Here is a 16,124-nt window from a genome sequence, read left to right as displayed (position 1 = left end):
TTAATTGTTTATGCCTATAAGTAGCCTATACTGTGGGCTAAAGTTACACACTACATGATTTGTCTTCATGTAAAAGTATCAACCAATAACTTGCTGACTTTTGGTTTGACTTCATTTCCAGTAAGCTACTGCACAGTGCACACTAAAACTAGTGCCTAACTTGTCATTGCATTTTCCACAGACAGTTATGGTGTTAGGTGTTGCTGTAACATATTCACGCATAGCCAACTCTTGCAAAACTAGCGACAGAGAAATTTTGTCTAGCCGGTATTGTAAACATGGTTCGAAGTCGTAAACGCTAGACTGATAGAGATTTTTCAGGAAATGTCATGAAGAGTGCCACCGAAATGGTCATAAACCAAGGATACTCAATACGAAAAGCAGCTGCTCAACATAATATAAAACACAAAATGTAGGGCTGGATACTATTCCTGCACAACGTTTGTATAACGAAACACAGCCTATTTTTTTGTTGTTGTTTATCTTCGTTGAAAAGGAAGTTTTTTCGTCAATTTTTCTTTTTAATAAACACGTTTTTGTGATGTTTTACTTGTGTTCCATTGTACCCCAATCGATGTTCCAATCCACCCAGTCTTGTGTTCCATTTGACCCCGGAAAAAATCCACGGGGCGCATTCGAACACCAAATTTTGAGCTCGAAATACTCGGCAAGTATAAAAGTTTGGAGAAAGTGGAATAATTTAAAATATAGAACTACACTTATACTATCAACTAGCGAGACGTCAGTATGTTTAAACAAAACCTGATAGAGCTAGAAACAAAAACGTTTTTAGTGTTCCAATGCACCCCAGCCTCCCCTAACTTTTGAGTTTTCAACCAGCTCCATCATGTCGCTGATGGTAGCTATAGGCTAAGACTTGATCTGCAACAGGCCAGTTATCTTTTCAAGTGGCTTGAATAAAACTTGGCAAAACTGCAATGCAAAGTAGCCTATGTGTTGCCTTGCAATAATTGGGAATAAAGGCCTAATGATTTCGCATTGTTGAAATTTTGAAGTGTGTTTAGCAAGGCTTCGTAATTTGACAACACTGCCGGTACATCGTACATAGCCGGTACATCGTCAGCCATCTTGTTTGGCACAAAGTGTGCAAGCCATGGTGGGATTCCTCCTGCAGGGCGATTTTGAACTTGCCAGACTGATTTTGCAAACTACTTAGCTCCTGAACAATTCCCATAGCATTATGCAAGTCTCTATTGCATATTTGCGTTGTCTTGCGAGTCGGAGTTTCCAAGCAAACAACTAAAAAGTTGTGCAACAACATAAAAAAATGAAAATAAAACACAAAAGTAGAAAAAATATAAAAATTAAATTTTTATCTCTACATTAGTGGGGGGGGGGTAATTTTGTATTAGTTACCCCCCCACTCCAATTGGTGGGGGGGTAATCACCCCTGCGGCCCCCCCTCTAACGGAGCCCATGCTTAAAGGCCAAAATACAATGCAGTAGTGCACGGTGTGACGTGTGATGTTTATTAAAATGGAAATAATCAATGACCCATTTTATTGAAATACGTTCTACATGAACAATAAAAAAAAATATTCAAGACAAAATCATGAAACAAAACATAAAATAACTTCAGCCTATGCAGAACTAGGCTACTGTTAGTACTGTATTAAAAAGACAAAATGAAATTATTTTATCAAATCTGTAAACTTTTGCAGAAAAATGAACATGGCTCAGTTTACAGTAGGTTATTGTTCAAATTGAAAAATATCCATGTCAGGCTACTGGGCCTATTTAAAAAAATGGCCATTGGGGGTGAGCTATGACAATTCTAAGCTTAGCCTATAATCTTAAGACAAATTTTCTTTTACGTAGAAAAAAAAATCACACTCCAATAATTGTAAAAAGACTATCATTCAACTAGTCTATATAACACCTAATCAAATATACAATTGCAGAGTAGCCAATAGGGCAATAGCCTATGATGAAAAAATGAGTCATAGCCTATTTCAAATTTCAACAACACGCGTTCATGGGAAGAAAATTACCAGTTAGTTTTGCACTGGATTTACGAAGTGAGCAAATACTATTATATTGGCTCAATGAGGTGCAATAAACATGGGTTTCTTTCTGCGTCCTATCCGAATTCTTGAATTATTGTGGTCTAAGGGTCTAAATGCCCGGCTTGGCTTGAAAAGTTGTATTGTTTATTTGAGCTAAAAGTTATTGCTAACTATCGGGAGCAAAAGTATGGCGAAAAGTCACTTCAATCTCCGCTCAGATAGCTCAGTTTGTTTAGCGCCTGAATTCACGTAAGTTACAAAGAAACTTCTAGATTAAGCGGCGCTGGTTCGACTCTCAGGGTGTGCGCTTGAGTAACGCATATCAAGGACAGCTCTCCATTCGGCGGCACTTAATGGATGGAGTAATTCACAGACAACAATAATTTCGACAATCGAAAACTTCACTCTGTCAAGCTCGGTGACCGGGCTTGTATCAGTGGTTCAAAGCCACTATATGCATAAGTAGGCTAAGTGAAACTGCCAGGATTAAGCTCTCGAAGAAGCTTTCTCAGTTCGACGGTAAAAATTTCCTCAATCAATCACCATATAAACCCATTTATGATGACTCTAGCAAGGATTTAGGATAGGCCTATCACCACGTTTCAACTGTGCATCTTTTACATAATCGTGGAATGACTTTTTTGGCTAGACTCAACAGTCGTTGACATCCAAAAAGTTCGTTTATAATTGAATTCCAAAATACTGGTTCCGCTGCTGTCTACAACCAAAACGTGCCTTAGCCTACTTGTGATGTGCTTCTGTATTAGGGTATCTTGGCAAACAGGGCGTTTGGCATTTGCAGACTAGGTAAGCTATTGTAGACATCACACCAGATCACACTTGGCTACCGTATTAAAGGTGTTCGGTTCTACCTTTTCCAAGATTCTGATTCCGTTCTGATGCGGAGAGTACAAGTCCGATAATTTTGGAAATTTAAAGATCCTGACCTAATCCTGCCAATTTCTCAATAATTCTGTAAACACCTTTGATTCCTGGCGACCTTATTATCAGTGATGTACGCGCATACAAAAAATATTGACGCCGTCAGGCAGCGTAAACGCAAACGTTCAAAAAACCATACGCCATATGCGTCAACGTAACTTGTAAAAAAAAGTTGGCGGCGTCAGCGTCAGTGCATACACTAGCGTATACTCATTTTGTTTGCTAGGTGCCAAAGATTCACACGGTATAAACCACTCGAAACAAACAAGTTTTATTTTGAATTTCCTCGAAGAAACACAAGCATCTGAAAGTGTTCATCTGACATTTTGCTGCGTTTTGGTTTCAATATGTCTTTGCCCATTGAAAACATTCTTTCAACTTATTCAAAATTTGGAAAGTTTGATAAAAAAATTCAAACAACAGCTAAGACATTAAAAAGTATGCGTTGACGCTATGCGCTAAAAAACCGCGAAAACTTTACGGCGTAGCCTTAAGCGACAACTATCCAAAAAATGTGGCAGCAAGCGTTAGCGTAAACAAAAAGTCTACCGGTACGCCGCAAGTCTACGGCGTAGAATTTGCGGCGTATACGTACATCTCTGCTTATTACACACAAAACAGTCCCTTTCCAATGAAAAAATGAATTCTAAATGACATGTTAATGTGAATTACAGTAGAATCCATACCAATGTCATTTTAAACTTGGGTGCACACCGAAACTATAGCTAAAGCCTCACTTCATGTCATGCTCAGGCTACAAATAAAATATGGTAAGTTCACCAATAATTTTATAAGCTGTTTTCAACCTCTGATTTACGGCAAAAACTTTTTAATCCTGTCTCAGGTTGGTTTTGAATCTTCATCTTCGGACTGACAAACCCTTATTGATTGGTTATTCCTGGTGGTTTCGTATTTTTGTTCGCATTGCTGATAACAAAAGCCTACCACAACATTTCCAGCTCTCATTCGCAAAAAAATTGTATCTGTTAGACTGTTTGTAACACGTAGCTACGTTGTCGGTTATCTTCCAACCAATGGATTTATAAACTAATGCAAACGGACTGTTATTATCAATCTTTGTATATGATACATCAAGGGCTCCGGACACTTCCTGAGAGTGGGGGGGGGGGGGTAATTTAAGCAGGGGCGGGAACGATGTTTTGACATCAACAGGGGGCTTATTGGATTATCGCATCACATATACTTCTAGGAGGTCGCCACCCAGACCCTCCTTCGCATTATTAAAAGCTTCAGTTTCTTATACAGCGTCTTAGGCGGCATGGTTCGCGCCGAAGGCGCAAAATTTTTACCTTTTAGCACGATTTAAAATCGAAAAATTATTTCAACAAATCTAAAATCGCGAGCAAAAGCTCTTTAACATTTGCCACATGTTTTGAGGTTTTTAGACAATTTTGACTGGAAGAGGTGTCGTACGCAAAAATTCGTCTCTGTATTCTTCCTTGGCTCAAGTCCTCCACATTTTGCACTTCAGACGCTAAATGGTTAGATTTAAAACATCAAAAGCGTTAAGGCCAAAGTTTTCTATAACTTAATTTACAATTGCATGAATACAACACGATAACCTGTGCCATAACATCCGCAGTGAAAGAAAAAGTTTCAGCACCTAGGGCAGGGGTTTTCAACCAGGGTTCCGCGGAACCCTAAGGTTCCGCCAGTAAGTCTAGGGGTTCCGCAAGTTTACATTCAAATCCGAGAGTCTATTTTATTATTACTGTATATGGCTCAAGTTTCTCATTGAATTTTTTATCAGAATAAATGTAATTTTTTACAGTTTGTATTTTTATTGTAGGCCTACATAAATAAATGTGAACATGAGTATTTTAATTTTTTTTTTTTTAATCAAACGATGTTTTTGCATAAAGCAATTAAATTATTGAACCGGGGTTCCTCGAGCTTTTGGAATGTTTCATTGGGTTCCGTTCCACCAAAATCTAGAAAACCACTAATCTAGGGTCTAGGTCAGGGCTACTCAACTGGCGGACCGCGGTCCGAATCCGGACCTTCTGGATGTTGAAGGTGGACCTCGGGCTTCTGGAAGAATAACCTCATTGCCACATTTTAGGGCCTCTTTAAACAGATTTTCATTAGGGAAAAGCAATTTTTTGTGATTATTCATGGAGCTGGGGGCTTCGCCCCCACACTCCCCAACGCTTTGTGTCTTCTCTGATGTGCGATCCACACAGCTACATTACAAAGAAACACAATACATTTTTTCCTTTTTTATTTCTTTGTTTGTGTCAGACAAAAATCCAAGTCGTGTTACATACAACCTGAAAAGTGTTTCGGTGCTCGTAGGCTACATATGAAATACTCACCGGACCGCAAAAATATTCAACTTGTCAAAATGGACCTTTGCTAACATTAGTTGAGTAGCCCTGGTCTAGGCCTACATTCAATTCAGAAAAAAATAAAATAAAAGCTAAAATGCATTAACTTTTACAACAACCGAAAATATAAAGACATTGAAACAATGCAACTGTAGTGGGTTTCGTTCGTGAGTGGTAAAAGCGAAATTAAACAGTTTGTAGCAGTGAGAAACTATGACGTTACACATAGCGCATTGTGATGCGCAGCCTATATTTTTGACAGGATACATTGGCCATAGATGACTTGGCGTTTGCGATTCGGAGTTTTCAAGCAAAAACCTCAAAATTTGTGCAACAAAATAAAAATATGAAAATAAAATACAAAAGTAAAAAATATATTAAAAATGAAATTTTTATCTCTACAATAGTGGGAGGGGTAATTTTGCATTAGTTACCCCCCACTCCGATTGGTGGGGGGGTAATCACCCCCGCGGCCCCCTCTAACGGAGCCCATGTGATACATTATGACTCAGCTCTTCGGAGTTGAGAATATTTTATTTTGTTGTTACATTTTATGTGTGATTGTAATATGCACCATCTTGAGTCTGATGCAAATACAAGTAAGATAAATAAAATGGCGTATTACCAGAGCCACTATATATATTTCTTTATCACATATCAGAGCCACTATATTTGCATACCTTCCAAGAAAGTTCTGTGAGCTGACCCTATCTTTCTTAGGTGGCGCTCTAAACAACGACCTCAAAACATGACTTTCCAGACTATGTAGGCTGTAAAGTAGGATAGTGGCTCTGGTATTACAGTAACATTTCTCAAAACTGGATAAACCTATGAAAGCAGCCAGATTGTCGATTTTCTTGCAAATTTTGTCCAGGTGCTAATTCGTCACATATAACCTACGAGTATGGGCAGAATTTTCTTTTGTGTCTATCAGAATTGGTATATTTTTGTATTGCATTTGTGCAGTAGGGCACCCAGAAAAAGATTTATGAGGGGGCTAATTCAGAAATGTCAGCCAAGTGATTTGCAACAATAGGGACAGTGACAATAAGCCTATGTCTATCCCTTTGATTAATATTTAAAGGCACTCACGGCCCACAACCCACCGGTTGCCGATACCTGTGCCAGGGGTTCAGTGGAGCGTTCAAGCTCCCTCGAAAAAATATTTGATTTAAATATTTGACTACGAGGCAGAGCGAACCATCACTTATGATCGCACAGAGTTTATACTCTACTGTACAGCAGTAGTTTAAATTCAAATCCGAGAGTCTATTTTATTATTATTATTGTTTAACCCTTACGAGGTTGGGCTCCCTGGAGTCTTGCTCAGTTTGGGGGGGGGCTGTCGATTCTTCTTATGCTTTAGGAGTGATATCTCTGTTATTTTTTAAGGTACGGCTTCAAACTTTGGGATTCACTTTGTAAAGTTATTCACGCTGAGCATATCCGAAAATTAAACCTATGTGAATTTTAGAACTGCTCATAGACGTTGAAATGTTGAGGTGACTTATGACTTTTGGATTATTTTGCGATTAAAGCAATTGTAGCGTGAGTTTACACATTATTTTTTGGTAGAGTAATGAAGAACATGCATTGCCATGTTGTGATTAAATTTTTTTTACATAATCTCAATTTGAATCTATATTTTTCATGCAAAATAATAACTTTTCCCACGCTCAAAATAAAGCTCGCTTCTTGACTAAAAGAACAATGCTTCATCAATTACATGCAGTAATGAGATTTCTGAACGCGTGTCACACCAATTTGGATTATGATCTTGTGACCTCGGTTCCAAGAACAGCAACTCCTACGCTTTATTAACAAAGCTAAAACCTCAATTGCTAAGGTAACAGGGATCAGTTGTCAGTAGATGTAACAGAAAATATATTTCGCACTTATTCAGTGCATCGTCAGTTCTGATCTGAACTGACGATCAGAACTGACGATGAAACTGATCAGATCAGAACTGACGATCAGAACAGATCAGAACTGACGATCAGAACTGACGATCAGAACTGACGATGCACTGAATAAGTGCGAAATATATTTTCTGTTACATCTACTGACAACTGATCCCTGTTACCTTAGCAATTGAGGTTTTAGCTTTCTAGATATGGAACAGGGATCGTTTCAGAATAAGACTAGGTCAGAAAGCGAGGCAGACTCCGACGCAGCTCAGCATCAGCCAAGAGCAGTTAGCTACAGCTTTATTAACAAATGTAGACCAGCTGAAGAAGCAGGGTGGCGTTTATCAAATACTATTATGTAATCCACGAAACGAATGGAAGATCATGCAACAAAAAAAGCGGTTTAAATGCAATGTATTGTAGTTGCAACAGCGTCTCTCAATGTAAGTTCAATGTGAACTCGGCTACATACAAGGCTAGTACTAGGAGTAAGATTACCCGATAAAGTCGATGATGCTTTACATAAACAGAAGTCAGAAAGAAATTCAAAATAAAACAGTTACGGTTCATTAATTAACAGAACGTCACAACGCTTTTCATCAAAAGGAAAATCTGTAATGCCTCGGGTCATTTTCTTGTGGATTCAATAAGCTCTCTAAGATTCATATGCCACACACTAAAATCCAAACAATATTTAGATTTATTCAAAGTAGTATTTATTATGCGTCAAATCATTGTGAACCTGGAGAAATACTTTACAAAGAATTAGCTGCCTTTTTTTTTTGCCTAATGGGCGTTTATGCGATAAAAATGTCAGTTTGGCAGCAAAATATTGATAAGTATTTTGATTTGGTTACAGCAATACCGGACTGCAGCAATTGGCACAAGGCTCTTGCAGCAACGTTTTTCAACTTGATTCAATGGTAAAGCAACCTGTGTTCTGTCAGGTTATGTACACACAAATTCAGAAATATTTAAGAATATGCAATGAGGCACATTGAAATTACAAGTGGCTGCACATTTACAGTTCGATAATACGAGAAATTGAATACAACGCTAATACAATCATTTCGACGTGGATTCAACATTGCAAGACGATGTAAACATGCGCGGGTTTGCAATTAGATTACTTCTCTTCTGTCCTTGTTTGTATAAAAGTCATAAAATCAGTCGTTGTATCCGTGCTAAAATTCAGCTATGCTCAAACCGCATTATATTGATATTTTCTAAATAGAAAATGGATTTATAAAATATGAATACAATACTGTTTCAGCATATAAAAATGCTAAATTTTACATCGAGTATTACGATTAGTTTTATGACCCACTTTTTATACAAAAAAGGATAGATGATTTTGATGAGCAATCTAATTGCAAAACCGCACATGTTTACAAGTATTCAACGTCTTGATATGTTGAATCAACGTAAAAATAGCTATCTGTCTAATAAAAGGAAAAAAGGAAAATCTCTCATTGAGCTCCACGTTTTATTTAGGCTGTGGTTGAAGCCAAAGTTTATAAAACCGCAATCATTCAAATAGTTTATTCTGCGCAAAAGCAAACTTGACATACTCGTATGGAATGTGCAGGGCATAAAGGCTTTTCACAGCATTGACATTGGCCACGGTTTTTTGGTAGTTTATTTTTTGTGGCTTTGGCACCTTCTCAATAAGCAAACGCAGTAGTTGTCCACCGTGGGGACTTCGCTTTGCACGTGAATGAACCAACCCATCCTTTGGTCGATGATATCGGTGCCACCCTTTGTGAAGTCGTAAAGCTTATACAAGCCTGGCTTCTTTTTGCCGTCATCCTTGGTAATCCCCAATAGAGGTTGCATGGTCGTCAACATCAACACATTCCGCATGCCAGAATTCTTCGTTTTTACTACATAAGAATGTAGGCTGAGATCAGCCTCACTCGTCTGCCAATAAATTTCGTACGAAGATTTCTCCCTACCACTCACTTGCTTCACTTCCAGGGGTATTCCTCTACGTATAGCGTTGAGGGTTCCAGCTGACGTTATACCCCTCTCAAGCAACCACTGCGCGAGTGGTATGGAGGTGTAAAAGCGGTCATACAAAATATTCCGACCTTGAAGGTCACCGTGTTGTTCCAGGCTCATCACCATTCCTTTTACCAGTTCTTCTGTTCCACGAACGTAAAAATTAAATGGCTTTTCCTTCGGTTTACCTGAATAGACCGATGCCGCAAATGTGTATGGGAATCTGCTGGCGTTTACCGACTTGAACAGAAGGCCATATTTCGCAGGCTTGTTTGGATTATATTGCTTGAAGGCAATTTGTGTCCTCATGGGGTATAGCGTTTTGTCCAACGACAAGTAGTCACCTGGAATGACATGTTTGCCGCAGTTTTCGTTAAACATTTCGAAAACGACTCGAAATGCGGCCAACCGGTCATTCTTCCAACGTTGCGGCCTAGTATTTTGGTCGTCGAACGAAATGTTCGAAAATAAAAATTTAAAGCGGTTCTTGCTCATTGTTGCACTAAACACGGGATGTCCTTGCAGTTGATTGAACAATACATCCGTGGAATGACCAGCCTGTCCTAAAAGCCCCCGAAAATACTCCAATTCAACAAAGGCCAGCATCTCCTCGTTGTTGGTTGGGCCAAAATAGCAGTACCTGCTGTCATCTAAAATTCTCTCTCAATTGAGAAATGGGTGTGGCAATTTTTCTATTTGTTTCTTGAACAATAATGTTCAAAACGTTTAAAGAAAAAAATAGTTCCCATGCTTGCCGAGGGGTCTTGGCTTCTTTGGCTTCTCCTCTAACACCAATCGGGCCAGATATAATGTTAGCCCGGCCCCTTCTCCCATTGTGCACCGGTCTCGCATTAGACCAAGTAATGCTGACGCCGCCCTCTTGTCTGTTCTTTGGCTTTTCTACAAAAGTTGTATAAGACTTCAGTGTGTCAGGAAAACTCAACAGCATCGTAGTTGTTCATGTCGAGATAGGAATCTATGCTGTTCACCAGTCTTTTCGATGTTATAATCCGTCCTGATGGCGCAAACTCCGGTTGAACATCGCCCATGGAAGGTAACTGGTCGTCAATCTCGATCGGAATCGCTGTTGCGGAAGTTGACGGAGAAGAATCCGCTTCTTCATCTGAATCGGAGTGCCATAAATCCTCCAAATCATCCGCCTGGCTTTCGTCGTCAGAATCCAGTAAAACATGTTGCAATATTTCTTCAGCACTGAATCCTTGCCTTGCCATGTTTTATTTAAAAGTGAAAAGGACGTAATTTTTTTAATAATGGCATTGAAATACTAAAGAAAATGTATAATGAAACAAATTATTAGTCCCATAGAAACTAGTTAGAAAAAAACTGTTACACAGAATTATAAAAATCGAGAATAAATCAAAACTTTGCAATATAATAAATTGTCAGACCGTTGTTAAAAATTGTGAAGTGCACTTTACATATTTACTGATGATGAAACTATATGAATGCTATGGTTATCTATGGTGATTCAGATTAGCTTTTTGAGCAATGCTTCACGTTTATGATAAACTACACGTAGAAGGGAAATTCAACAGGCGTTTGCACAATATCGTCGTTTAGCGACGTAGATTCGACGAAAGCGGCGTAATAATTAGTAGGCCTACCTGGTATCAATATTGGCTGTTTCTGCAATGTTGCGTTATGACCATGAACGCCACGTGGCTTGAAAAACAACATTATAACGCTGAATGAAACCATGTGCATGAAACTGATAATCTATCTAATAAAATTATCTCTGATGTAAATTCAACGATTGGGCAATGGTATGTCTCAACAAAATTACCAAATATTCCATCATTTTGACGGCTAGAATGCATTGTTGAACCTAAACCGAAAAATATAGATGCGTTGTTCATTCATAATTTTTGATATTTGTTTATATGTTTAGTGAAAATAAGCTGTCATTCTTGTTATTATATTGAAAACGAAAAGAGCAGTTTGCAAAACGTCTATATTACCATGAATGCGGTTTCATCTATTTTGATTGTCCCTTGCTGTAGGCCTACTCAGGCAAGTTGTAATTATCACAATCTAACTTTTCCAAACTGTGAGCACTATATCTCGATGCGCATTTGTGTATTGTGAGAAAATTTTGATGGTGTCCAAAAATCAAATACTATTTACAAAATAACTCGGTCTCTTACAATATCCTCATATGTCACATCAACAAATACTTTCCTGACTTACCAATAGGCCTAACTAAGGTAATAAAGAAACATTCTACTAACGGACAGTTCAGTGATAAAAAAAATCCAAAAGTTTGATATTTCTTGCAAATGCAAACAATATAAGTTTTTCATAAAAAGATGAAGTTCAATAGCATTACAAGAATTCCATCACCATAATTCAAAAAGAACCTTTCCATTACTTGGGTTGACCCTTGCGATTACCCCGCATATGGGTTATGTTATGTACCACTATAGTTCACCGTACTGCCGATTGCCTAAAGCATGAAAAAAGTTGCATCTGTCTGCGGTTATAAGTTATATTTTTTTCTAAATTCAACTAAAACAGCTATTCGCATTATGAAACAGTTGAATAAGTGCCATAAATCAAACTATGGAATAAGTTTGTATCTCTATAAAAACGCCTGCCTGCAAAATGATACCATGTTCATAAAAATTACTAGATGTACATAACGCAATATACTTTATGATATTATATTTTCTGATTATACATTTCCAGTCCTTGTCACAGACTGCATAATGCTTACTCATTCACTTTCAATGTAACTGAAAGTAGTTGTTAGATAAAACCAAAAATCACACGCGCTATCAAGTAAAAGCGTTTTATTTTACATTGATTGGATTGGCTCAATATGAGATGGCTACTTCTAAACTACACTTATGAAGGCAGAGTCTGCAATTGCTTGAATTTTTGCAGGTGTTACCTACAATAAATAATGCGATTAATCGAATACAATTCTCACACAACTCGTGAATATGTCTAGTCAATCAGCGCTGACATAATGCTGGATGATGCATTATTGTTTATTGAATAATTTAGTAAATATGCGTAACTTCATTTGTTTGTTATTGTGAGACGAAACTAGGAAGAATGGAAATAGAAATGGATAAAATAAAGGTATTTTTATTCAATGTAAACGCGCTGCCGCATGTCATTATCTAACTAAAATATCTCTCGCCGCTAGCCTATGTCGATTCATCGTTTTCTGACGTCACGTCCATTCGATAATAAACGATTTCTTTCATGCATTCTCAGTTCAGTTTGGCAGTTACCCGCCTTTCCGTCGATTCAACGTTGCAAGACGTCGCATAAGTTCATATCTTTAGTTTGGTAAACGGAGATAAGATTTCATTGTGACATTGCTATGCAAACTTATATTTCACATGAGACAACTTGACAAGTAAATACACAAGTTTTCACAATTTATGACGAGTTATAGCACATGGAAATGTTACGCTACAATTGCTTTGCGAGGTACTGCATCGCGGTTTAGTTTATCAGTGACAGTGAACCTGGTACAAGAAGCCTCGAATATATTGATTCAACTAAGCTGCATCACGTATAAACGTGGTGGAACGATCGTCCTTTTCACAAAAGCGTGATGTTCTGGTTTATCCTACACAAATGAGAAGCGTATTGCATTTCAAATCTTTACATGTCGACTTGGAAATAAATGTTTACAAGTATATGTGAGAAGCTTTGGGAACATCGACGCCTTTTCTGCTTTTGATAGTGTGTCGGACAAAAGGAAAGATTTGAAACCAAAATCATAATATGTTACAGAGCAGCTTCTATAGTAGGCAATAACGTTGTAGCCTATGCTTTGTTTGATTGAAAGGACATAATTGTCTGCGAAAAACTATTCTCGCTCTAGATGCATTGGCACCAAGTCTTATGTTTAATTTTACGCAATTTCAACCGCAAGCGACGGTAACTCATCGTATCAAAGTTGAAGCTTTTCTTGTATCGACGTCGCTTATAAGCCGTGGTGAGAACAAAAGGTCCACGCATAGTGTCAACTTCCTTCACGCTGTGAAGCAGTTAGGATTAACGAGACATGGGCCAAATTAATTACTTTCATCCAGCTGGTGGGAAAATTTTGAACAATAGAATATGAAATATTTCAGAGGATGTGCTGAGAAATGCCTTATATCTCTCAATTTATAACCTTTATTCGCTCAAAATTTCAGCTCAATAGAGGTGAATGAAAGTTAGGAAAAGTCAAGAAATCTCATAGTCGCAGCCTCAGTGGTTTTAGAGATACAACTGTTGATGCAAAAAAGTTGAATTGACAGCCCCCCCCAACCTTCAAACAGTTAAATATAATCAAATATTGATTAGGTTTGCCACTACAGTAGAATTCGCCTATAGTGACACCTGAAGGGACGCGGAAAAAGTGTCACTATAAGCGAAGTGTCACTATAGACGAATGATGACGTCATTGATAACGTCACTTGTGCAGTATCTGCGCATGCGCATCCCATGTTGGTTTAATTCAAACCCAGTCAGCAAATCAATCCTTTATGGTTCAACCTCTGCATACGTTAAATCAATGTAAAAAGATGGATTTGCTGGCTGGGAACTGGCGAATGCTGATAAGGACAAAATATGATTCCAACTTAAACTGGAAATACACCGTAAAGTGTCCTTATACGGAAATTTTTGAGGCCAAGGGACATAAACGTGGTGTCACTGTAAGCAAAGTGTTCTTATACACGAAGTCACTATAGGCGAAGTAATTTCTATGCAAAACATTTATGGTTTGCAAACGGGACTTTGCAACAGGTGTCACTATAGGCGAAGTGTCACTATAGCCAAAGTCACTATAGGCGAAGTGTCACTATAGCCAAAGTCACTATAGGCGAATTCTACTGTACTAATAAATTTGCTACACTTTAACACGTCCGCTGCGATCCTGAATTTTCGTTGTTATCTTGTGGTGCGATTACCTTTAACTTTCTGCTTTCCCGCCAAATTTCGTCGACATGTTTTCTTCGCTTCAAGGAGTTCTTTCAGACAGTTTAATCGTTTGTATACCGCTGGGTCAAATCAAGTTTCTCATTGAAATTGTTATGAGAATAAATGTAATTTTTCCAGTTTGTATTTTTATTGTACATAAAATCTGAACATGAGTATTTTAATTTAATTTTATTAATCAAACGATGTTTTTTGCATGAGGCAATTAAATTATTGAATAGGGGTTCCTCGAGCTTTTGGAATGTTTCATTGGGTTCCGTTCCACAAAAAAGGTTGAAAACCACTGCTCTACAGTATATCTATGATGCCACAATTGTGCTTATTCCTCCCGTACTTATTCATATTATATCCTGTAAGCAAAAGGTATAAATGGAAAACATGCGAAAACTTCATTTTTGGTGGCGGGTTTTTATTTTGGAAGGGGGGAGCTTGAGCCTCTTTAGCCCCATGCTGGGTGCGTTACATCATTGGCGAATAATCCAGTCAAAAAGCATTAAAAATCTCAAATTTTTGATTTTTCTTTTTAGGCTTGGCCAAAAGTAAAATAGAAGGCTATCGTACCGTAGGCCTATGTAAAGTTTATGAAATAAACATTTAAATAACATGATGCGTTCTACTGGTGCAAATTAAGCTGTGCAAATTAATGTGCAAATTAATTAAACATATAAAATGAAAATTTAACTTGTAGGCTAGATCTAATTTCTTGTAGAGGTCATGATGAAATCAGAGAAAAAAGTGCCTCAAAAAAAACATTGTCTCAGAATACTATATTGTAGTTTGGTTTATTTCGTTGAACATAAAACAATAAAAAATGTGCCAAGCGGGTGGCGCAATGCAGATCGCAGTGTGGAAATTAACCTTCTAACAAACACGTAATTTTTATTTGGTGCAGTGTGAGATTGCACAACTAGAAGCCGCCATGGCGCATGGACGTTTAGGCTACAATACAACCCATGGATGCTTAATTGCTTAACCATAAAGTGGAGGCTAGCTTTCCCGTGATTTGTCACAACCTAATATCCGCCATTTTCAAGTTTTCGAGATAAACGACTTTTTGTGTTTATAGCTGTAAAATTAACAAGGTAAAACACTCGAAGTTGACTTTTGGAAGGCTGGAGCGGACAAGCAAACAAAATTTTTATAAATAAAATTTAAGCCAGGTTTTTGTTTGTTTATTAAAATATGGCGTATATTTGGTTTTGCCAGATAACTAGTTATAAAAAATGTATTAGGTTTGTATGCTAAAACCTAATATAAGCTCGGTGTTGGCTTTAACCACCTTATTGGTTTATTTAATGTTGTGCTTTTGTATGGAAAAGCTTAATATAAACTAAATGTTGGCTTTGACCACACTATAATTTTATGATTTTGAATAGTAAAGCCTAATATAAGATTATTGGCTACTAAATTGCCTTGGCAGATTTTTTACTTTGACGTTTAGTGTGAGTACAGTACCCTGAAATAAATAAATTGTGGATTACTTTGCTCGTAGTAAATATTTTAGAAGCATTAACATACATTATAATTGAACTAAGTCGTTATGTTGATGCCTCCTTGATTTTTCAAGGAAATTTTTGCTACTTGCTGTGATATGTTGGTTTTAAATCACAGTCATAACATTTCAGGAAGATAATGAAATTTATTTGTCGACCGGATAATGGTGTTATTAAAATAACCAAACTTCTAGTTAGGCCTGCAGGTGGAACCGCAAGGCGTCGTTACCGTTTTAGTTATTCCATGGATAGTTTCTACGTAGAGCCTAAGCGTAGGCTAGCGGTAGGCGTACTAAAAATAGCAAGAGTCAACAATACAAACCTAAATCAAACCTAAAGTAAGCCTTTGAATTTCTCACAGAACTGTGTATCATTTCGTCACTGTAATCTGTAGATAACTTTGCTGATATCAGAGAAGCCTGCTAGGTTAAAGGCTATCGC

This window comes from Aplidium turbinatum, chromosome 15, assembly GCF_918807975.1.
Source record: "Aplidium turbinatum chromosome 15, kaAplTurb1.1, whole genome shotgun sequence".
Lineage (NCBI taxonomy): Eukaryota > Metazoa > Chordata > Ascidiacea > Aplousobranchia > Polyclinidae > Aplidium > Aplidium turbinatum.
The sequence above is the reverse complement of the archived record's forward strand: the minus strand, read 5'-3'. Positions refer to the sequence as shown.